The sequence below is a fragment of the Bos grunniens genome, chromosome 15 (assembly GCF_055505025.1).
Source record: "Bos grunniens cultivar Pamir isolate PY7600 chromosome 15, Bosgru_T2T1.0, whole genome shotgun sequence".
Classification (NCBI taxonomy): domain Eukaryota; kingdom Metazoa; phylum Chordata; class Mammalia; order Artiodactyla; family Bovidae; genus Bos; species Bos grunniens.
This window is the reverse complement of record NC_141179.1, coordinates 57,457,780-57,480,887: the sequence shown is the minus strand read 5'-3', so window position 1 is coordinate 57,480,887 and position 23,108 is coordinate 57,457,780. Positions and strand designations below refer to the sequence as shown.

Here is a 23,108-nt window from a genome sequence, read left to right as displayed (position 1 = left end):
AGCTTTGCCTATGTGATAAAACCAAATTTTAATCTGGCCAAAACATGTTTAATATCAAAACAGGAAAGTGTAGCAAGATAACAATTTTGAATCATTTTATTAATAGACTGAATATGCATGTAAGAGGTTAATAGAGTCTGTGAAGACAGGACTTACTAGGATGATTCAAGCAAAAACTGCTCCTTGGGTACCTAAGCCAAGAGTTAAGAAACAGTTACAGCAGATAAGAAGTTGGATTTGTCGTTCCTCTGCTTAAAACCAGCCAGTGACTTCTATTAACTTATAAGTAACTTGGTATTCAAACTTAAATTGAAGAAAATGGGGAAAACCACTAGACTATTCAGGTATGACCTAAATCAAATGTCTTATGATTATACATTGGAAGTGAGAAATAGATTTAAGGGACTAGATCTGATAGACAGAGTGCCTGATGAACTATGGACAGAGTTTTGTGACATTGTACAGGAGACAGGGATCAAGACCATCTCAAGAAAAAGAAATGCAAAAAGGCAAAATGGCTGTCTGAGGAGGCCTTACAAATAGCTGTGAAAAGAAGAGAAGCAAAGCAAAGGAGAAAAAGAAAGATATATCCATTTGAATGCAGAGTTCCAAAGAATAGCAAGGAGAGATAAAAAAAAAAAGCCTTCCTCAGCAATCAATGCAAAGAAATAGAGGAAATCAATAGAATGGGAGAGACTTGAGATCTCTTCAAGAAAACTAGAGATACCAAGGAAATATTTCATGCAAGGATGGGCTCAATAAAGGACAGAAATGGTATGGACCTAACAGAAGCAGAAGATATTAAGAAGAGGTGGCAAGAATACACGGAAGAACTATACAAAAAAGATCTTCCTGACCCAGATAACTATGATGGTATGATCACTGAGCTAGAGCCAGACATCCTGGAATGTGAAGTCAAGTGGGCCTTAGAAAGCATTGGTAAGAACAAAGCTAGGGGAGGTGATGGAATTTCAGTGGAGCTATTTCAAATCCTGAAAGATGATGCTGTGAAAGTGCTGTACTCGATATGCCAGCAAATTTGGATAACTCAGCAGTGGCCACAGGACTGGAAAAGGTCAGTTTTCATTCCAATCCCAAAGAAAGGCAATGCCAAAGAATGCTCAAACTACCACACAATTGCACTCATCTCACACGCTAGTAAAGTAATGCTCAAAATTCTCCAAGCCAGGCTTTAACAACACGTGAACCGTGAACTTCCAGATGTTCAAGCTGGTTTTAGAAAAGGCAGAGGAACCAGAGATCAAGTTGCCAACATCCACTGGATCATCAAAAAAGCTAGAGAGTTCCAGAAAAACATCTATTTCTGCTTTATTGACTATGCCAAAGCCTTTGACTGTGTGGATCACAATAAACTGTGGAAAATTCTTCAAGAGATGGGAATACCAGACCACCTGACCTGCCTCTTGAGAAACCTGTATGCATGTCAGGAAGCAACAGCTAGAACTGGACATGGAACAACAGACTGGTTCCAAATAGGAAAAGGAATATGTCAAGGCTGCATATTGTCACCCTGTTTATTTAACTTATGTGCAGAGTACATCATGAGAAACCCTGGGCTGGAAGAAGCAGAAGCTGGAATCAAGACTGTCGGGAGAAAATATCAATAACCTCAGATATGCAGATGACACCACCCTTATGGCAGAAAGTGAAGAGGAACTAAAGAGGCTCTTGATGAAAGTGAAAGAGGAGAGTGAAAAAGTTGGCTTAGAACTCAACATTCAGAAAACGAAGATCATGGCATCTGGTCCCATCACTTCATGGCAAACAGATGGGGAAACAGTGGAAACGGTGGCTGACTTTATTTTCTGGGGACTCCAAAATCACTGCAGATGGTGACTGCAGCCATGAAATTAAAAGATGCTTACTCCTTGGAAGGAAAGTTATGACCAATCTAGACAGCATATTCAAAAGCAGAGACATTACTTTGCCAACAAAGGTCCATCTAGTCAAGGCTATGGTTTTTCCAGTGGTCATGTATGGATGTGAGAGCTGGACTATAAAGAAAACTGAGCCCAGAAGAATTGATGCTTTTGAACTGTGGTGTTGGAGAAGACTCTTGAGAGTCCCTTGGACTGCAAGGAGATCCAACCAGTCCATCCTAAAGGAGACCAGTCCTGGGTGTTCATTGGAAGGACTGATGCTGAAGCTGAAACTCCAATAGTTTGGCCATCTGATGTGAAGAGCTGACTCATTTGAAAAGACCCTGATGCTGGAAAAGATTGAGGGCAGAAGGAGAAGGGGACAACAGAGGATGAGATGGTTGGATGGCAACACCAACTCAATGGACATGAGTTTGGGTAGACTCTGGGAGTTGGTGATGGACGGGGAGGCCTGGCATGCTGTGGTTCACGGGGTTGCAAAGAGTCAGACACGACTGAGCAACTGAACTGAACCGAACTGAACTTGGTATTATCAAGGTCCTTTGAGATCTGGTTCCTGCCTACCTCTTCATTCCATTGCCTGCTATCGTCCCCCGTGCATCTCACACTATAGATCTAGAACACTGTTTTCTTTTCTGTATCTCTCTATTCATTTATCATATAGTGTGCCTTCCACTGGGAATGCCTGACTCTTTGTATGCTCATCCCTATTATTGCTTCAGGAGGTGGTGGTTTAGTCACTAAGTCATGTCGGACTCTCACGGCCCCATGGACCGTAGCCCTCCAGGCTCCTCTGTCCATGGGATTCTCCAGGCAAGAATACTGGAGTGGGTTGCCATTTCCTTCTCCAGGGGATCTTCTCCACCCAGGAATCGAACCCAGGTCTTGCATTGCAGGCAGATGATTTACCAACTGAGCTATGAGGGAAGCTGCCATGCTTCAGAGGTTCCCATTAATATCTCCCCCCTTTTGAAAGTTTTTCCTGATTGTTCAACTGACCCTCTACTGTGCTTTGGGCTGTTTTAGATATGTTCCTCTTGAGTTCTTAATCACAACCAGTTCTCAATGGTTATTCACTTCTCTGATCACTTCATTAAACTATAATAGTAGTTATTCATTCACTATCATTCAACAAACATTTGTGCCAACTGCATGCAATCTGTGAGGTATCAGAGGTGCATTTGTGCTCAAACTATAGAGTGTATCCTTAGACAACTTTGTGTAGTGAGAAAGACCAAGTAACCCAGGAGACAGTCCAAGATGAAGGACTAAAACAGAAGGAAATGACATTTCCAATGTCACACAGATGGTAAATGGACAGCCAGGATTTAAAGCCTTTCAAACCCACAACCAGTATCTCTAATCCTCATAATAGTTTTTACCAGGAAGAAAAAAGAAAAAATCCAGGCATAGACACAAGGCCTAGCCTATCTCTTACAATCATGGCAAGCTCGTGCTTGTGCCACATGGTATAGACCATTAAGAAAAAATCAAAATGCAAAATAGTACAGGCAATGTCATCGTTCACAGGTCATGATAGAAACTAACAGTGCTTCTTTTCCATTGAACATACTCCTCATGGAGAAACAGAAAAATGCAGTCAATGGAGCCCATAATTGAAGGTGTCTCTCATTTAATATGTTCCCATGATCACTCACACATTTTTATAAGTTTGCAAAAGTTATAATGCATTGGGACCATGGTCTCTATCTACTCTAATTTTCCTCTGTCACATCTCACCTTTATCAAGTGGGGCTTTGGATTGGTCATGAGTACTTTGTGACTTGACAGGGGAAGCTGAGTGCGAACACATTTATTTAGATTTTAGTGAGAAAATTATGGGCTTAGCACCTATAGCTATGTAGAATTAACATATTTATGGCAGTACTGGTGTACAGATGGCTTCTAGGAATACTCCTACCATCTTCTTGCTATGTGAACTCACCCATGATATGACACAAACATATAAGGATAGTAATTGTGATTGTGAATGGATGTGTCCTATGTTGCTTTACTCCAGAAATTTGTAATTAGAGCTGAAATAACATTTGGAATGTACCAAACCTGAAACATCTGAAAAATTATACCAAACCCTATAGATGACAAATGAGAAACTAGAGAGAGGTATTTCCAAATTGGACAATAATTCTAAAAATGTGCGTGATATTATCAAACGTAATTGTGTAGCTGAAAATAACTTTTTTAATGAAAATAAGCTTCTTCAACCAAGGATGAGAGAGAAAACAATGTATCATTAAAAAGTTCTCACTACAGAAACAATTATTACAAAATCAATGTCATGTGAAGAGGTTATCAATGTTTCCCTGGTGGCTCAGTAGTAGTTTGCCTGCCAGTGCAGGAGACATGGGTTCAATCCAGAATAATCCCACATGCCACAGGGCAACTGAGCCCATGCACTGCAGTTACTGAGCTCTAGAGCCTGAGAGCTGCAGCTACTGAGCCCATGTGCCAGAACTACAGAAGCTCAAATGCCCTGGAGTCCATGCTCCAAATGCAACAAGAAAAGACACTGCAATGAGAAACCTGCACACCGCAACTAGAGAGTATCCCCCAATCACCTCAGCTAGAGAAAAGCCCATGCAGCAACGAAGACCCAGCACAGTCAAAAATAAACAAAACTATTTTTTTTAATTTTTATTTTTAAACTTTATAATATTGTATTAGTTTTGCCAAATATTGAAATAAATCCGCCACAGGTATACCCACGTTCCCCATCCTGAGCCCTCCTCCCTCCTCCCTCCCCTACCCTCCCTCTGGGTCGTCCCAGTGCACCAGCCCCAAAATTAAAAAGAGGCTATCAACAAAAAAATAAAAAATAAAAAGAGGCTATCAAAGACTATGAATCTGAAAATTAACAGGGAAAAAACATGGCAGAGGGTGTCCGACAGTTCATCAATAAAAATAACATGTCTTTTTTTTTCCATGCAGTTTGTGCTTTTGTGCAATTGTCAGCATTGAAACAAAGTCTAACTGTAGTAATTTACTTTTCCAAATTCTAAATGTGCCCTTTTCCACCAGCTACTATATATTAAAAATTCGCATTATTTTTTGAATGTGAGTAAGTGAAAGTCGCTCAGTCATGTCCAACTCTTTGGGACCCCAAGGATTATATAGTCCATGGAATTCTCCAGGCTGGAATACTGGAGTGGGTAGCCTTTCCCTTCTCCAGGGGATCTTCACAGCCCAGGGATCCAACCCAGGTCTCCCGCATTGAGGGCGGATTCTTTACCAGCTGAGCCACAAGGGAAGCCCAAGAATACTGGAGTGGGTAGCCTATCCCTTTTCCAGCTGATCTTCCCAATCCAGGAATCAAACCAGGGTCTCCTGCATTGCAGGTGCATTCTTTACCAACTGAGCTATCAGGGAAGTTCTTTTTCTTTCTTTCTTTTTTTTTTTCTTTTATTACATAAGCTTCAAACTTCACAAATTCTGGATCATTTCTTACTCTCAAGCCAGAAATAATTTCTCATTTGAATTTTCTGTAGGAAGTTTATGGTCTCTATCTTTTTCTTCCACTTACTTGATCTTGAATAAAGTTGAATTATTCTAGTTCAGTGCCTATGACATGCAAAATGTTATGCAGAATTTAAAAGACTTTCTAAATTGAGAATCTTTCCTTAATATGACCTCACTGGTGAGAGTTTAATAGATATTTTTAAATTTTGCTATAAAGATAACATGACTTTTTATGTATAGTGAATTCACAACCCCCAAAAGAGCAGTGAGTAGCTTTAAGCTATAAGAAGAGAACGTGGACTCTTGTACTCCATGTTTCCTCTTGGACTGCATAACTGCTTAGGTATCTTAGGTGAGATGATATATTTTCTGTCTTTTACTTTCCTCAGCCACATAAATTGGTATAATGTTTAATGTTGTTGTGCTTAGTCGCTAAGTCACATCTGACTTTTGTGAGTGTGGAGTCTGGACTATAGACCACCATGGACTGTAGCCTGCCAGGTTCCTTTGTTCATGGGATTTCCCAGGCAAGAATACTGGAGTGGGTAGCCATTTGCTTCTCCAGGGGTCTTCCCAAGCCAAGGGTTCCAACCCACGTCTCCTGCATTGGCAGAAGGATTCTTTACCACACAGCCACTTGGAAAGCCAATATTTAACCTTATCTTGTTTCAAAGACAGAGTTCATGAAAAAAACTAAAAGATCCCAAGGAAAAGAGCTTTGTTTATTCTACCATAACAAAAATAAGATATGATTTCTTTTTACACTGCTGGTTATTAAAAATTTCTACTCAAATAAAACAAACATCAAGTACAAAATGATTAAGCAGGCTCAGATAACACAGAAACTTTAATATAGCTCTTTGAAGTTCTGCCTAAGTTTCTAACTTGTACTTACTTTCAAGTTCCCCATTTTACCATATCTCTTTCCCATGGGCTTAAACATCTCCTGGAAAAGCATATTTTAAATGTTTTTTGTTGTAGTTCTCAACTGGGGGAAATTCTGCTCCCCTGGGACTTTTGGCAATGCCTAGAGATATTTTTGTTTGTCACAGCTGGTTGGAGGGGTGTTGCTAGCATCTAGTGTTGTTGAGACAAGGGATGCTGCTAAATATCCTATAATGAGTAGGAAAGCCCCTCAAAACAAAGAACTTTATGGCAAAAAATGTTAGTAGTGCCAAGACTGAGAAACTTCAATCTGAGATGACAAATGCACAAGAGTTGAGATTTAACATGACAACTTCAAATCAAATGTTCAAATGATGACTGAAACCATCAATCTGCAGGATACCAGCTCTCTGCCACTTCATTGCATTTTATTTTCACATTAAAAACCACATGTGTGCCAAGTTCTGGTGTATTTTTTTAAAACATATCTCTTTTTTTGCCTTTTTGGGGAAAAAAAAACTAACAGTTTAGAGCTCTACTTACTGCCATTTCTCTCAAGAAAAATATAAGCCTTTGCACATTTACTTACCTTATATAAAAATCCTGAGTGTTAATATTGTCCTTTGGAGAAATTCTTATCAGTACAGCCATTGGACAAATGCAAATTTTCAATGAGCTGAACAATGATATGAAGCAGCTGCTCAGGACATAAAGGGTCAGAGGGTGTCACTGAACATAAATAATATCTAGAGAAGTGAGGAGCAGAGAAGGGAGCTGGAAGGATGAGTGTAACTAATTAAAATATTATTGCTGAAGCAAAAGTAGAAACTAGTATGAGAAAATATGGAAGAGAAAAATTCAAGAGACTGTACATTTACAACAGAGAGTAGAGAAAAAAACAATAAAGGATTCTAGAAGGTTCTAGGAAAAGGTCATCTGACTGCTAATACCACTAGGCACAGCTACAATGTCTCTCCTCTGATGATTCTTCTATGCAGGGTCAAACTGGCTGCAATAGGCAGTCATGGTCTGATTGTCTGGCATAAAGTGAAACCAGGACCACTTTTCCTCAAGACAAAAATTCTGTATTTCTGCTAATGTGCACTATAAACAGTGCTACCTGACCTTCTGAAAACAAATAAATGCATTTCATACATGTTAAAGTTGTTAAAGAAGGAATTCCTTATACCCTCAGTTCAGTTCAGTTCAGTTCAGTCACTCAGTCATGTCTGACTCTTTGCAACCCCATGAATCGCAGCACACCAGGCATCCCTGTCCATCACCAATTCCCGGAGTTTACCCAGACTCACGTCCATTGAGTCAGTGATGCCATCCAGCCATCTCATACTCTGTCGTCCCCTTCTCCTCCTGCCCCCAATCCCTCCCAGCATCAGAGTCTTTTCCAACGAGTCAGCTCTTCGCATGAGGTGGCCAAAGGATTGGAGTTTCAGCTTTAGCATCATTCCAAAGAAATCCCAGGGCTGATCTCCTTCAGAATGGACTGGCTGGATCTCCTTGCAGTCCAAGGGACTCTCAAGAGTCTTCTTCATTGAGGATAATGTTTGCTGTGGGTTTGTCATATATAGCTTTTATTATATTTCCTCTAAAGTCAGGAACAAGACAAGGGTGCCCACTTTCACCATTACTATTCAACATAGTTTTGGAAGTTTTGGCCACAGCAATCAGAGCAGAAAAAGAAATAAAAGGAATCCAAATTGGAAAAGAAGAAGTAAAACTCTCACTATTTGCAGATGACATGATCCTCTACATAGAAAACCCTAAAGACTCCACCAGAAAATTACTAGAACTAATCAATGATTATAGTAAAGTTGCAGGATATAAAATCAACACACAGAAATCCCTTGCATTCCTATACACTAATAATGAGAAAACAGAAAGAGAAATTAAGGAAACAATTCCATTCACCATTGCAACGAAAAGAATAAAATACTTAGGAATATATCTACCTAAAGAAACTAAAGACCTATATATAGAAAACTATAAAACACTGGTGAAAGAAATCAAAGAGGACACTAATAGATGGAGAAATATACCATGTTCATGGATTGGAAGAATCAATATAGTGAAAATGAGTATACTACCCAAAGCAATTTATAGATTCAATGCAATCCCTATCAAGCTACCAACAGTATTCTTCACAGAGCTAGAACAAATAATTTCACAATTTGTATGGAAATACAAAAAACCTCGAATAGCCAAAGCGATCTTGAGAAAGAAAAATGGAACTGGAGGAATCAACCTACCTGACTTCAGGCTCTACTACAAAGCCACAGTTATCAAGACAGTATGGTACTGGCACAAAGACAGAAATATAGATCAATGGAACAAAATAGAAAGCCCAGAGATAAATCCACGCACATATGGACACCTTATCTTTGACAAAGGAGGCAAGAATATACAATGGATTAAAGACAATCTCTTTAACAAGTGGTGCTGGGAAATCTGGTCAACCACTTGTAAAAGAATGAAACTAGAACACTTTCTAACACCATATACAAAAATAAACTCAAAATGGATTAAAGATCTCAACGTAAGACCAGAAACTATAAAACTCCTAGAGGAGAACATAGGCAAAACACTCTCTGACATACATCACAGCAGGATCCTCTATGACCCACCTCCCAGAATATTGGAAATAAAAGCAAAAATAAACAAATGGGACCTAATTAACCTTAAAAGCTTCTGCACATCAAAGGAAACTATTAGCAAGGTGAAAAGACAGCCTTCAGAATGGGAGAAAATAATAGCAAATGAAGCAACCGACAAACAACTAATCTCAAAAATATACAAGCAACTCCTACAGCTCAACTCTAGAAAAATAAATGACCCAATCAAAAAATGGGCCAAAGATCTAAATAGACATTTCTCCAAAGAAGACATACAGATGGCTAACAAACACATGAAAAGATGCTCAACATCACTCATTATCAGAGAAATGCAAATCAAAACCACTATGAGGTACCATTTCATACCAGTCATAATGGCTGCGATCCAAAAGTCTACAAATAATAAATGCTGGAGAGGGTGTGGAGAAAAGGGAACCCTCTTACACTGTTGGTGGGAATGCAAACTAGTACAGCCACTATGGAGAACAGTGTGGAGATTCCTTAAAAAACTGGAAATAGAACTGCCTTATGATCCAGCAATCCCACTGCTGGGCATACACACTGAGGAAACCAGAAGGCAAAGAGACACGTGTACCCCAATGTTCATCGCAGCACTGTTTATAATAGCCAGGACATGGAAGCAACCTAGATGCCCATCAGCAGATGAATGGATAAGAAAGCTGTGGTACATATACACAATGGAGTATTACTCAGCCATTAAAAAGAATACATTTGAATCAGTTCTAATGAGGTGGATGAAACTGGAGCCTATTATACAGAGTGAAGTAAGCCAGAAGGACAAACACCAATACAGTATACTAACGCATATATATGGAATTTAGAAAGATGGTAACGATAACCCTGTATACGAGACAGCAAAAGAGACACTGATGTATAGAACAGGCTTATGGATTCTGTGGGAGAGGGAGAGGGAGAGGGTGGGAAGATTTGGGAGAATGGCATTGAAACGTGAAATGTCATGTATGAAACAAGATGCCAGTCCAGGTTCAATGCACGATGCTGGATGCTTGGGGCTGGTGCACTGGGACGACCCAGAGGGATGGTATGGGGAGGGAGGAGGGAGGAGGGTTCAGGATGGGGAACACATGTATAATTTTTTTTTTAATTAAAATTGAATAAAAAAAAAAAAAGAGTCTTCTCCAACACCACAGTTCAAAAGCATCAATTCTTCAGCGCTCAGCCTTCTTCACAGTCCAACTCTCACATCCATACATGACTACTGGAAACATCATAGCCTTGACTAGACGAACCTTTGTTGGCAAAGTAATGTCTCTGCTTTTGAATATGCTATCTAGGTTGGTCATAACTTTCCTTCCAAGGAGTAAGCGTCTTTTAATTTCATGGCTGCAGTCACCATCTGCAGCGATTTTGGAGCCCAAAAAAATAAAGTCTGACACTGTTTCCACTGTTTCCCCATCTATTTCCCATGAAGTGATGGGACCAGATGCCATGATCTTCATTTTCTGAATGTTGAGCTTTAAGCCAACTTTTTCACTCTACATTTTCACTTTCATCAAGAGGCTTTTGAGTTCCTCTTCACTTTCTGCCGTAAGGGTGGTGTCATCTGCATATCTGAGGTTATTGGTATTTCTCCCGGCAATCTTGACTCCAGCTTGTGCTTCTTCCAGTCCAGCGTTTCTCATGATGTACTCTGCATATAAGTTAAATAAGCAGGGTGACAATATACAGCCTTGATGTACTCCTTTTCCTATGTGGAACCAGTCTGTTGTTCCATGTCCAGTTCTAACTGTTGCTTCCTGACCTGCCTAGGATAGCTAAATCATACAAGCCACGAGTATCCTGAATTCTCCTGCCTGCAGTTCAATGTCCTTAGTTATTACATTGGTCCCAATGCAAATTACATCCTCCATTTTCCATGCTGGTCCATGCATGAACACAGACACCAACCTCCCAACCTCCCAACTCCAATCATTCAGAAAGGAACTAACACATTCATATACATATACACACACACACCACATATCGTTAATGACTAAGGGTTTTATTTTTTAAGTTAAATGTTAAAAAAAAATAACAAATATCTAGAGATAATTTGAATTTAAATTTGCATTTATATATCAAATACTTTTCAAATATTGTTATAACATGTACTATGTCCCAGGTTTTCCTCCAAGCACTTAACAAATATTAATTTGACCTTACATCATCTGCATGAATACAGACTAATATCACCATTGTACAGATGGGAGTTGGTGATGGACAGGGAGGCCTGGCGTGCTGCAGTCCATGGGGTAGAAAAGAGTTGGACATGACTGAGTGACTGAACTGAACTGAACTGAACTGAACAGATGGAGAAACCAAGATACAAGAGGTTGTACAAAAACTTGTCCAGGGTCAACTAGCTAGTAAAAGATAGACTTGGAATTCTGAACAGATCATCTGAATTCAGAGTCTGTGATCTCTCACTGTGACTCCCCAATCTTTACTTTATCCACCTAACTCCCATCTGAAGGTATATGACATGGGAGAGGCCCTCATTACCTCAGTCTGTTGGCAATACATGAAGACATTCAGACTCCTTGAAATTCAGGCAAAAAGAGACAGAGACAGAGAGAAGTATTTTAAATCCCTTCCCCTACAGTCAAGAAATGCTACAAAGTTTTCATCACCTGTCTGTACACTAGACACAGGTTATATGTTTCACAAAAAGTAACTCAAACTAGATTATAGAACTAAACATAAAGCTATAAACCTTCTGGTAGATAATAAGGGAGAATATCTGTATGATACACCACCAAAAGTGCCATTTGTGGAAGAAAAACTGATAACTTGGACTTTAAACTATTGCTCTGAAATGACACTTAATGGAAGAGAAAGACACCACGGATTTGGAGAAAATACTTGAAAAGTAAATATCTGATAAAAGACTTGTATGCAAAACACAGGAATAACTCTTAAAACTGTATAATAAAACTAACACCATAAAAAACTTGGCAAAAGATCTGACTAGACAACTAGACTCCTCATCAAAGAAGATGTTTTGGTGGCAAATAAACATATGAAAGATGCTCAAGATCTTGTCATGAGAGAATTATAAATTAAAACAAAAACTAAATATCACTTCAAACATTTAAAAAAATTTTTTAAATGTTTTGTGTGTGGAGGGGTGGCAACATAAATTGCTGACCAGGATGCAGAACAATAGGAACTCTCACTCACTGATGGTGAGAATGCAGAATGGTACAGTCAATTTGGAAAATAGTTTGGCTATTTATTTCAAAGCTAAGTACAATTTTACCATACATTCCAGCAATCATACTCTGAGGTGCTTATTAAACTCACTGAAAATATGTCCACACAAAACTTTCACATGAAAATTATAGTAGCTTTATTCATAACCACCCAAATTAGAAGTATTCACAATAGGCTTCAGTAAGTAAATGGCTAAGAAGACTGTGGCATGTACATACAACAGAACATTATTCAGCCACAAAATGATATAAGCTAATCAAGCCACAAAACAGCACAGATGGACCTTAAATGCATGTTGGTGAAATGCAAGAAGTCAATCCGAAAAGGCTGCATATGATATGACTCCAAATTACTCAGCATTCCTTTAAATGTAAAAAAACTATAAAGATGGTAGAAAAAAAAAAAAAAAAAGAGTGGTCATTGCCAAGTGTAGGGTAAGGGAAAGTTTAATGAGTAGAGTACAATGGCATACAGTTAAAGTTTTATCTATGATACTGGGTGGAATACAGGACAGTACACATTTATTTGTGTACTAGCCTAGCCTATACCTATAACAGCGTAGACAGTATATTAAAAAGCAGAAACATTACTTTGCCAACAAAGGTTCATCTAGTTAAGGCTATGGTTTTTCCAGTAGTCATGTATGGATGTGACAGTTGGATTATAAAGAAAGCTGAGCGCCAAAGAATTGATGCTTTTGAACTGTGATCTTGGAGAAGACTCTTGAGAGTCCCTTGGACAGCAAGGAGGTCCAACCAGTCCATCCTGAAGGAAATCAGTCCTGAATATTCATTGGAAGGACTGATGTTGAGGCTGAAACTCCAATACACTGGCCACCTGATGTGCAAAAGTGACTCACTAGAAAAGACCCTGATGCTGGGAAAGATTGAAGGCGGGAAGAAAAGGGGATGACAGAGGATGAGATGGTTGGATGGCATCACCAACTCAATGGACATGAGTTTGAGTAGGCTCCAGGAGTTGGTGATGGACAGGGAAGCCTGGGGTGCTGCAGTCCATGAGGTCGCAAAGAGTTGAACACTGAGCAATTGAACTGAACACATTTATTTAAACCTTTAGAACTTTGTGACACAAAGAACAAACCCTAAAACATGCAAATTAAAAAAAAAAATCTGAATAGAGTGTCTTCAGGAAAGAAGGCAGAATGTAACAAAGCCAATTACATTTATTGCAATAAATGAAACATCCTAACTAAAGAGAGTAAAGGAAAACGTTGCTATCGTAAACAAGTTTGAAAATGAAAGAAATCTGTAAGACTAAAGGCAAGAGGCTATACATAGGTACAGTACTCTAGTGGACAAAGTTCTTTCTGTTGGGGGTTTAGGCTAACAATTCCAGTAACACTATATATGTATGCTGGCATTGAAAAATAAATCAGTAAATGGATGGTATCAGTACATGGTACAAGTCAAGTTTCTCATTGTTGAGAGTTGATTGTTACAGATAAACAAAGGAGGAGGCTACAGTGACTCATGGAATGGATCAGTTTAACATAGATGGATACCGCTACACACTGAAATATTTACAGATAGATGCACACATACAGGCTATTATGTATACATATAGTTCACTGTACTTTCAGCTGAGAGAGCCTAACAGCAATGATATTAGAACACTAATAAGCATACTTAACACCCAGATGTTGGTTTCCATTTGTTCTTCAATGAACGGAATAAGAGTTTTCAGAAAAATGGCTTGCTGAAGGACTGGGGAAAGAAATATACAAGAAGAGTCTGTAGTATCTTGTATTCTCTAAAAGTGCAGAATGTTTCATAAGGGGAAAAACAAATACTCAGAACAGTAGTAGTACAGCAAGGTGACACTGGAGACAGTTGCAACAGCTCCAGATGGCCAAAGTGTGAACAACTGAAGCCATACTGTATTAAAACTTAAAATATAAAATAACTATGCATGTTTCCATACTGATAAAAACAGCGGAGTATTTAAACAAATGAGGGAAAATGAACAAATCACCCATAAAGAAGACCTCCAAATAATTTATCTGAATGCTACTCCTTAAAGGAGATGAAAACAACTTGCTACTCCGTAAGTGTGGGCTATTTATACTTTTAGTGAGTCTTTTCTATGGTAAAGAAGGAAAGAAATGAAAACATTCTAAACTTGACAAACAGTACTTCATCCAGGTTAATTTCAACATTGGCAAGTAATGTTGATAGTATAACCTTGACACATTGTAATGAAAATTGTATTTTACCTCTGTGGTCTTCCTCCCTCAAACACATAATCCCAGTCTAAACATGAGGTAAGTATACGACAAATACATATTGTGGGACTTTCTACAAAATAGCTGACCAGTTCTCAAAACTGTAAAGACCATCAAAAACAAGGAAAGCCTGTAAAACTGTCGCAGCTAACAGTAGCTTTAATGTGTGAGTCACTCAGTTGTGTCTGACTCTTTGTAACCCCATGGACTGTAGCCTGCCAGGCTCCTCTGTCCTTGAAATTCCCAAGAAATTCTCCAGGCAAGAATACTGGAGTGGGTTGCCATTTCCTTCTCAAGGGGATCTTTGAAACGACAAACACAAGCATTGTGTTTTACTGAATGAGGTTCTGAAACAACAAAATGAATACAAATAAAAGCTAAGAGAATCCGAATGAAGTATGGAATTTAGATAATAATATATCTGTTTATTAATTTTACTAATGCACCAAATTGATGCAAAATTTAATAACAGGGAAAACTAGGGGTGGTGTATATGAGAATTCCTCATACTATTCCCTGGATTTTTCTATAAATTTAAATCTTTTCTGAAAAGTTTATTTTAAAAATATTATGTTGATAAGGAGAAGGAAAAAATAATGAGTAGAGGATGGAGTATAAAAAGGAATCAGACTATTCCCAAGTTTGTGTCTCTGGATGTAGCTGGACATGTTCAAATATTGCTAGTTAACAGTGATGATATTTATTTTGATGTGGAATACTTTTGCCAGAATCCATGACTAAGTATTAAATCAACAGTTATCCATCGGAAAGAAAATAATGAAGCATGGCAGTTGTGAATTCATGGAAAACTAGAAGATGACAGCCTATCTTACAAGTACCACCACTGCCCATCCTTAATCTCCCAAACAGAAAAACATAAATCAATGTTGGTACTTATTTACATTCACGAAAGCGAAAGTGAAAGTTGCTCAGTTGTGTCCGACTCTTTGCAACCCCATGAACTATACAGTTAATGGAATTCTCTAGGCCAGAATACCAGAGTGGATAGCCTTCCCCTTCTCCAGGGGATCTTCCCAACACAGGGATCAAACCCAGGTCTCCCACATTGCAGGCAGATTCTTTACCAGCTGAGCCACAAGGGGAGCCTATTTACATTCACAAATATATTTATAAGGTTTAGACAAAGGTAATACTTGTAACTTGTTTTATATTTCTTTTCCAATTTAGTAAAGTGGCATAATATATTGCATTGCAATTTTTAAGGGAGAAACTTTTGTTTGGAAATTGGTATGCTGATATAAATAGCTCAATTGGTAAAGAACCCACCTGCAATGCAGAAGACCCCTGTTCGATACTTGGTCCAGAAGAACCCCTGGAAAAGGGATTGGCTGCTCACCCCACTATTCTGGCCTGGGGAATTTCATGGACTATACAGTCCATGGGATCGCAAAAAGTTAGACATGACTGAGTGACTTTCACTTACATGCTGATATAACATGAAAGGTCATATATGTGAAAATTACCTTTCAAAACTCTCTATTACCAAAAGATTTGCAAAATTAAAACTGACTTTCATTTTTATTTTAGTGTTCAGAACAAATATATAAAGCTATTTTGCCCTTAAAAGTCATATGTGGAGAAACCAAATTACTTCTGGATTCAGAAATCTAATTAAACTTGCACTAGTCCAAACAGAAATCAAATCAAGACATATTTCAGTGCAATGTACTTTGAAGAGAGAGGTGCAAATTTAAATGAATAAAGACTAATTCTTTAAAACAGACCTTTTAAAATCATGTCAGATATACAAACATTTTAATCTCACCCTTATTAACCTGTACATCAATCAAAATATATCATTTAAAATAATTATCATTATTTTATTAAAAAAAGCAGAAAATTTGAACTTTTCCCAAGTTTACATTGAGGTCAGCTTTATCACTGTATGGGAAGAGTAATCTTAAGACTACTTTTCCCATAGAGTGGCAACTGATATTGCCAGACTGATAATATCCTTCAGTTCAGTTCAGTTCAGTCGCTTAGTTTTGTCCAACTCTTTGTGACTCCATGAATTGCAGCACACCAGACCTCCCTGTCCATCACCAACTTCCGGAGTTCACTCAAACTCATGTCCATCGATTCGGTGATGCCATCCAGCTATCTCATTCTCTGTCATCCCCTTCTCCTCCTGCCTCCAATCCCTCCCAGCATCAGAGTCTTTTCCAATGAGTCAACTCTTCGCATGAGGTGGCCCAAGTTGGAGTTTCAGCTTCAAAATAAGTCCTTCCAAAGAACACCCAGGACTGATCTCCTTTAGGATGGACTGGTTGGATCACCTTGCAGTCCAAGGGACTCTCAAGAGTCTTCTCCAACACCACAGTTCAAAAGCATCAATTCTTCAGTGCTCAGCTTTCTTCACAGTCCAACTCTCACATCCATACATGACCACTGGAAAAACCATAGCCTTGACTAGACGGACCTTTGTTGGCAAAGTAATGTCTCTGCTTTTGAATATGCTATCTAGGTTGGTCATAACTTTCCTTTCCATGGAGTAAGAGTCTTTCAATTTCATGGCTGCAGTCACCATCTGCAGTGATTTTGGAGCCCCCAGAAAATAAAGTCAGACACTGTTTCCACATCTGTCTGCCATGAACTGATGGGACCACATGCCATGATCTTCGTTTTCTGAATGTTGAGCTTTAAGCCAACTTTTTCACTCTCCACTTTCACTTTCATCAAGAGGCTTTTGAGTTCCTCTTCACTTTCTGCCATAAGGGTGGTGTCATCTGCATATCTGAGGTTATTGATATTTCTCCTGGCAATCTTGATTCCAGCTTGTGCTTCTTCCAGCCCAGCGTTTCTCATGATGTACTCTGCATAGAAGTTAAATAAGCAGGGTGACAATATACAGCCTTGACGTACTCCTTTCCCTATTTGGAACCAGTCTGTTGTTCCATGTCCAGTTCTAACTGTTGCTTCCTGACCTGCATACAGGTTTCTCAAGAGGCAGGTCAGGTGGTCTGGTATTTCCATCTCTTGAAGAATTTTCCACAGTTTATTATGACCCACACAGTCAAAGGCTTTGGTATAGTCAATAAAGCAGAAATAGATGTTTTCCTGGAACTCTCTAGCTTTTTCCATGATCCAGCGGATGTTGGCAATTTGATCTCTGTTTCCTCTGCCTTTTCTACATCCAGTTTGAACATCTGGAAGTTCACGATTCATGTAGTGCTGAAGCCTGGCTTGAAGAATTTTGAGCATTACTTTACTAGCATATGAGATGAGTGCAATTGTGTGGTAGTTTAAGCATTCTTTGGCATTGCCTTTCTTTGGGATTGGAATGAAAACTGACCTTTTCCAGTCCTGTGGCCACTTCTGAGTTTTCCAAATTTGCTGGCATATTGAGCGCAGCACTTTCACAGCCCTATCTTTCAGGATTTGAAATAGCTCAACTGGAATTCCATCACCTCCGCTAGCTTTGTTAGTAGTGATGCTTTCTTTCTAAGGCCCACTTGACTTCACATTCCAGGATGTCTGCCCCTGGGTGAGTGATCACACCTTAGTGCTTGTAATCTCAGAATTAGCGTCTCTTTCCCTATAGTTCCTACAAAATTGTAAGCAAGGTTCTCCCACTTCTGTCCACATGTTCAAATGATAAAGGACAATTACTACCAAGTGAATGATGTGTTCTAACTGAATAGACCTGAAAGTGATTTATCAGGACAGTACCAGAAAATTACCTTATCAAAATCAGTATTCTCCTTTTGAGTTACTGCAACAATTTATTTTTTTATTTCATAAGAAATCTTCTTATTTCATGGAAAGAATTTTGATTAGGTCAAAACAAGAAAGATATTTGCCCCCACTTTTTCCCACTGTCTAACCTTGCTTTCCTCCACTTTTTAACCACTTTTATAAATTTTTCTCCAAAATCTAACTCTTTTCACATTCTTCCCCAAATTTCTTCAAACCACAGAACAAAAGTGAACCTTTCCTGTAAATTAGGAATGCACGCTATTTATGGCACATGATATACAGATGCTTAGAAGGTATTTTAAATAAAGGGACTTATTACTGAGGAAAGAAGTAACTGTTGCTCTCATCAGATGTTGAATCAAGGTGCAAAAGTTGCTCATGTGACTATGTTTTTATTAAGAATGTTCCTGAGAAATATATAACTGAAAATCCCTGAAAACGTAGGTAAATATTCATAAGCTTAAAAAATCTGCTAACATAAGAGAAGACAGCTGTTGTTCAGTTGCTCAGCCGTGTCCAACTCTTTGCAATTCCGTGGACTGCAGTTTCTGTATATTTCATATACTAACCATTAAATTAATGCTGATTAGTATAAAGGTGCTTGCTATATATTTCTGATATTCTCAATATTTTAGAAAATGGCTTGATGGAGGTGGATGTCAGACTAGAAAGAACAACATGAAATATTGGCTTGGGGAAATTTATGTAGCTACATATATTTGAAGGCTTCAATTTGAATTAAGATAGAATTTTTTCCTATTGTGTATGAAATCACAGAAGTAGTATTTTTGTTATGTAGGAACATGTGTTTGGGCCAGTACACAAATATGAAAGATGCATACAAAGACAAAGAAAATCCATGGAGAAATAAAGAAGTGGTAACGTTCAAGTAACTAGTGCTTACAATTCCCGTCAATAATTCTGAGCCAAAACATAACCTCCTAATAACTCAAGTTCTTAGCTACTCTACTCCTAGAATACATTAGCTGCATAAATTTTTATTCTTTATTCCTGAGTTTTATGCTCAAGGAAGCAGCCTTTAGTTCAATTTAAAAAATGTCTTATCCAAGAATTACAAACTTTTAAGTACCTATTGGAGAAGGCAATGGCACCCCACTCCAGTACTCTTGCCTGGAAAATCCCATGGACTGAGGAGCCTGGTAGGCTGCAGTCCATGGGGTCACTAAGAGTCGGGCACGACTGAGCGACTTCACTTTCACTTTTCACTTTCATGCATTGGAGAAGGAAATGCAACCCACTCCAGTGTTCTTGCCTGGAGAATCCCAGGGACGGGGGAGCCTGGTGGGCTGCCGTCCATGGGGTCTCACAGAGTCGGACACGACTGAAGTGACTTAGCAGCAGTAGCAGCTGCAGGTACCTAGTATTTACCAGAGATTTTTCTTTTCAAGAGAAACATTGTCAAGAAAGAGTGACTAGGAGTGCATCTGACCAGCATGTTTGATGACAGGGAGAAGAGGATTGATGCCTAACAAAAATGAGAAATATACAAAACCAGTATGAATAAATTCATTCTTTGTAGTTATGAAGAAGATATCATTGATTGGTTGAGGCAATAGTTTATCACTTTATTTATAAAATGTATCTATTTATTAGCTGTCATCACATTCACATAGAATAAGTTAATATCATTCACACTAAAATGTTTATAGGACTTGATCAACTCATATCAATTTAGAGAGTTTAGTGGGGAGTTGCTTCACAAACAGGGTTATCAATTATCTATTGCAAAATAATTAGTAGAAAATAAATTTTGTTCCCCTAAAAATCACTATTAATCAGGGCAATTTATGAACTATAAAACACAATCTCAAGGAAATTATAATCTTAAATTTTATATGACTTTTCATACAGTGAGCCTTAAGAAAAAGGGCTCAAGTTGTAATTAAGAGATAACAGTCTAACATTCCAAAATTCAATGCAGTTTTCTCAGGGAAGTCAGAACTGATTGCTCCTTATTTCAACTGTCTGCCACACCAGCTCCTTTTAGTCTTTCCTTAACAGGTTCTTCCTCACTACATGGCAGGTGGTGCCATAGTTCTGCCTTCTCTGTCCTCACAGAGAAAGCTATTCATGATAATGGTAATGTTGTCAGTGAGTTAAGATTCTGCTAGAATAGTGTGTTACTATCATTAGAGGGCTCAGTGATTGGGAGGCATGAGACCAACAGATTCACCTATATAATATTTTAATCCCAGGAGATTGATCCTCTTTCTTGATAAATGTGGAAATGTGTGAAAATCACTATTAATACAGATAAGTTGGATTTTAGGTTACCTTGGTATGAGAAACTCATGAACTGGCTAGTGCAGATGATAAATGCTTTTTACCATAAACTACTAAAGAATATTTTTAGCCCAATCCATCCATCCCAAGACTCACTGCAAACCTGACTTATTTATATCATGGACATTTCTACTTGAACTTTAAAGTCAACTCTTGACCTTGTCAAGAATATAACAGCTGCTTTATAAAATGTGAAATGAATCCACTGATGCTACTGAAACTGAATTTTCTCTCCCATTGTGATACAGCAATACCAAAGGTCGTTATACAAAGTAAGGTGATAAGTGTCACTAAATTATTATTATCCATATTATCACTACCACTACTACACCATATTAGTTTACTACTTACTTTGTATTTGTATATAGTCAATTTTTTTACAGTTTACCCAGCGCTTTCATATCAGTTAGCTAATCTACTGATATCAGCCTTATGGGATCAAAGCTATTCCCACTTCACAATGAAAGCTACAGTGGCTCCAACAGTTACTTACCTCGTTTGCAGTTATGCAGTTACCAAGTGACAGAGCCCATCCTGGAACCTACTTCTTCCAACTCTAATTTCAGCATTTTTTTTTCCTATAACACGGGTTTCTCCCTAACTTAATCTCTTATGAGACTCTGAACTGTGAGGAAAATTCCAGTTGAGGATAAAAAACAAGCTAGAGAGAGAACAAGATGGCGGAGGAGTAGGTGGACGTGGAGTACTTCTCTCTCCACAGATACATCAGGAATACACCTTCAGACACGAAAGTGCATGCAGAACACCACCTGAGAGCAGGCGGGAGTACCTGACCAGAGGAAAAGAACATATAGAATCACGCAAAACTCAGTAGGATGAAGGAACTAGGGGGAAAAACAGGAGTGTTAGTAGGACTGGACCTGCCCTCAGCAGGTGGGGGAACCGAAGCAGGGATCTGATACTCATATCAGGGCAACTGTCTGAGTCAGAGGAGAAACATTTAAGGCTGACAGTGAAACAGCTAATGTGTGGCAGCCTAAATGGAATGAGAATCAGACAGGCTTTGCCACAGCCATACATACCTTGGACAGGGATGAGGTCCCATGGAAGGCGCAGCAGCTGGGAGCTGGAATTTGGGGATTATGGAGTGATCCCAGGGTGAGGGCTGCTGTTGACTGTGGAGAGACAGATTGAGGGGATGTGAGGGAGGAGATCCTAGCGGGAAATGCCAGTGGAGGAAAGCCAGGCAGACAAGGAAGCAAGGTGATACTGCTGAGTCATGCATAAGGGGTGGAGCCATCACCATAGCCTCTGTCTCCCCACATGCCAGCATCGGCAGCTGAATAAACAATAGAGAGGCTGGCCCATCAAACCGCGTGATGCACTGAACTACAGAGTAGGACCCCACCCAGGGTGCCCCTTGAAGTGCCTGATGCCCAGATCTACAGAGAAGGACCTTAGGCAAGGGAGCCCTCCAAGTGCCTGAATGGGCAGAGGTACAGAGAAGGACTGGCCAAAGAGGCCCTCTGATTGGGAGCTACAAGAGGCTTGGAAAAAGACTCTGATGGGGCCATTACTCCTGCAGCAGAGGCAGTCCGTGTCCCTGCACACTTGGCACCGCCAGGGTCCCTGCAAGTCAAGCAGCTGCTCTACCTTCACACTCAACTTCACTGGGGCAGAGCTGAACAGGCAAAAAAAAGTCTTGCGTCTATGTGCACAGGGTCACTTCAGTAGTAGACTCTTTGTGACCCTGTAGACTGTGGCCTGCCAGGCTTCTCTTCCGGGGTTGGGGTGGGGGGGCGGGGGGTTGAGGTTTTCCAGGCAAGAATACTGGAGTGTACTAGCCAATACTGGTTGACATGCCCTATATTTCCTGCTGGCCTAGCCGCCAACCCCAGTGAGTAACTGGTGTTGCCAGAACCCCTGCGACCCAAGCAGCTGCACCACCTCTACACCTGGCCCTCATAGGGGCAAACTCAAGTCCTCAGGGGCAAACTCCAGTGGACAACCCACATGCAGAGGTGGAAATAAAACCGTAATTGAAACCCAGGGGCAGTGTGGCTGAGGAAAAAGGCCCAAACTTTCCCACAACTTGTACAAGCTGCAGATTAAATCCACAGGATCAACTAGGCAGACTCTGTGTCTATGGAATATGCAAAAGGTCATTGAGAGCTCCCACAAAAGAAAATGCACTAGCTCTGATAGCTGTGGACATTGGAAGCAAGAACACAGAGGAGTAGGACCAGATTAGAATCTGAGCTGCCCCCAGAGCTCAGCTGTCCAGAGATCAGCACAGTGTTGGAGGGCATCCTAGGGAGGTGAAGTGGACTGTGACTCCCAGCAAGGGAAAGGATTCTGACAGCAGTGACTCAAGAAATACATTTATTATTCTAATGTTTTGACTTGTTCTCTAGAATTCCTTTGGATTTCTTTTTCCTTTTCCTTTTGTTCCCCCCTCTGTCGTAGTTGTCAATTTTATTGGCACTATGAAATATAATTAAGCTTTTGAGCTCTTTTTTCCCCCTCAATCACATTTTTTATTGCTGTTACAAACCTCTGCCTCTTCATTGAGTTTTTGCCATTCTGTGTAGTTTTCCTTTTTGTTTTTTCTTTTTTTGATTTCAATTTTTAATTTTTTAAACTTATTAGTATTTTTTCTACATTTATTCCTTTGTTTGCTTTTCCTACAGTTTTTTTACCCCTTGCAGTTAATCTTTAATGTTTATAAATCTTCTTTATCTACCTCTATTTAACTTCTTA

General features: G+C 39.3%; 1 protein-coding gene across 7 annotated transcripts in view; it reads right to left on the bottom strand.

Moving 5' to 3' along the window:
• The window catches only part of ANO3 (anoctamin 3), a 496,934-nt gene that overhangs the window by 395,588 nt on the left and 78,238 nt on the right, over positions 1 to 23,108 (bottom strand). Inside the window, exon 1 of one of the 7 annotated variants that reach the window (XM_086340921.1) lies at positions 21,431 to 21,524. The exons of the other annotated variants lie outside the window; for them this stretch is intronic. The gene's annotated coding sequence lies outside the window, so the exon portion shown is untranslated. Of the gene's footprint in view, positions 1 to 21,430; positions 21,525 to 23,108 lie in introns of those variants that run through there. 7 annotated transcript variants of the gene reach the window in all.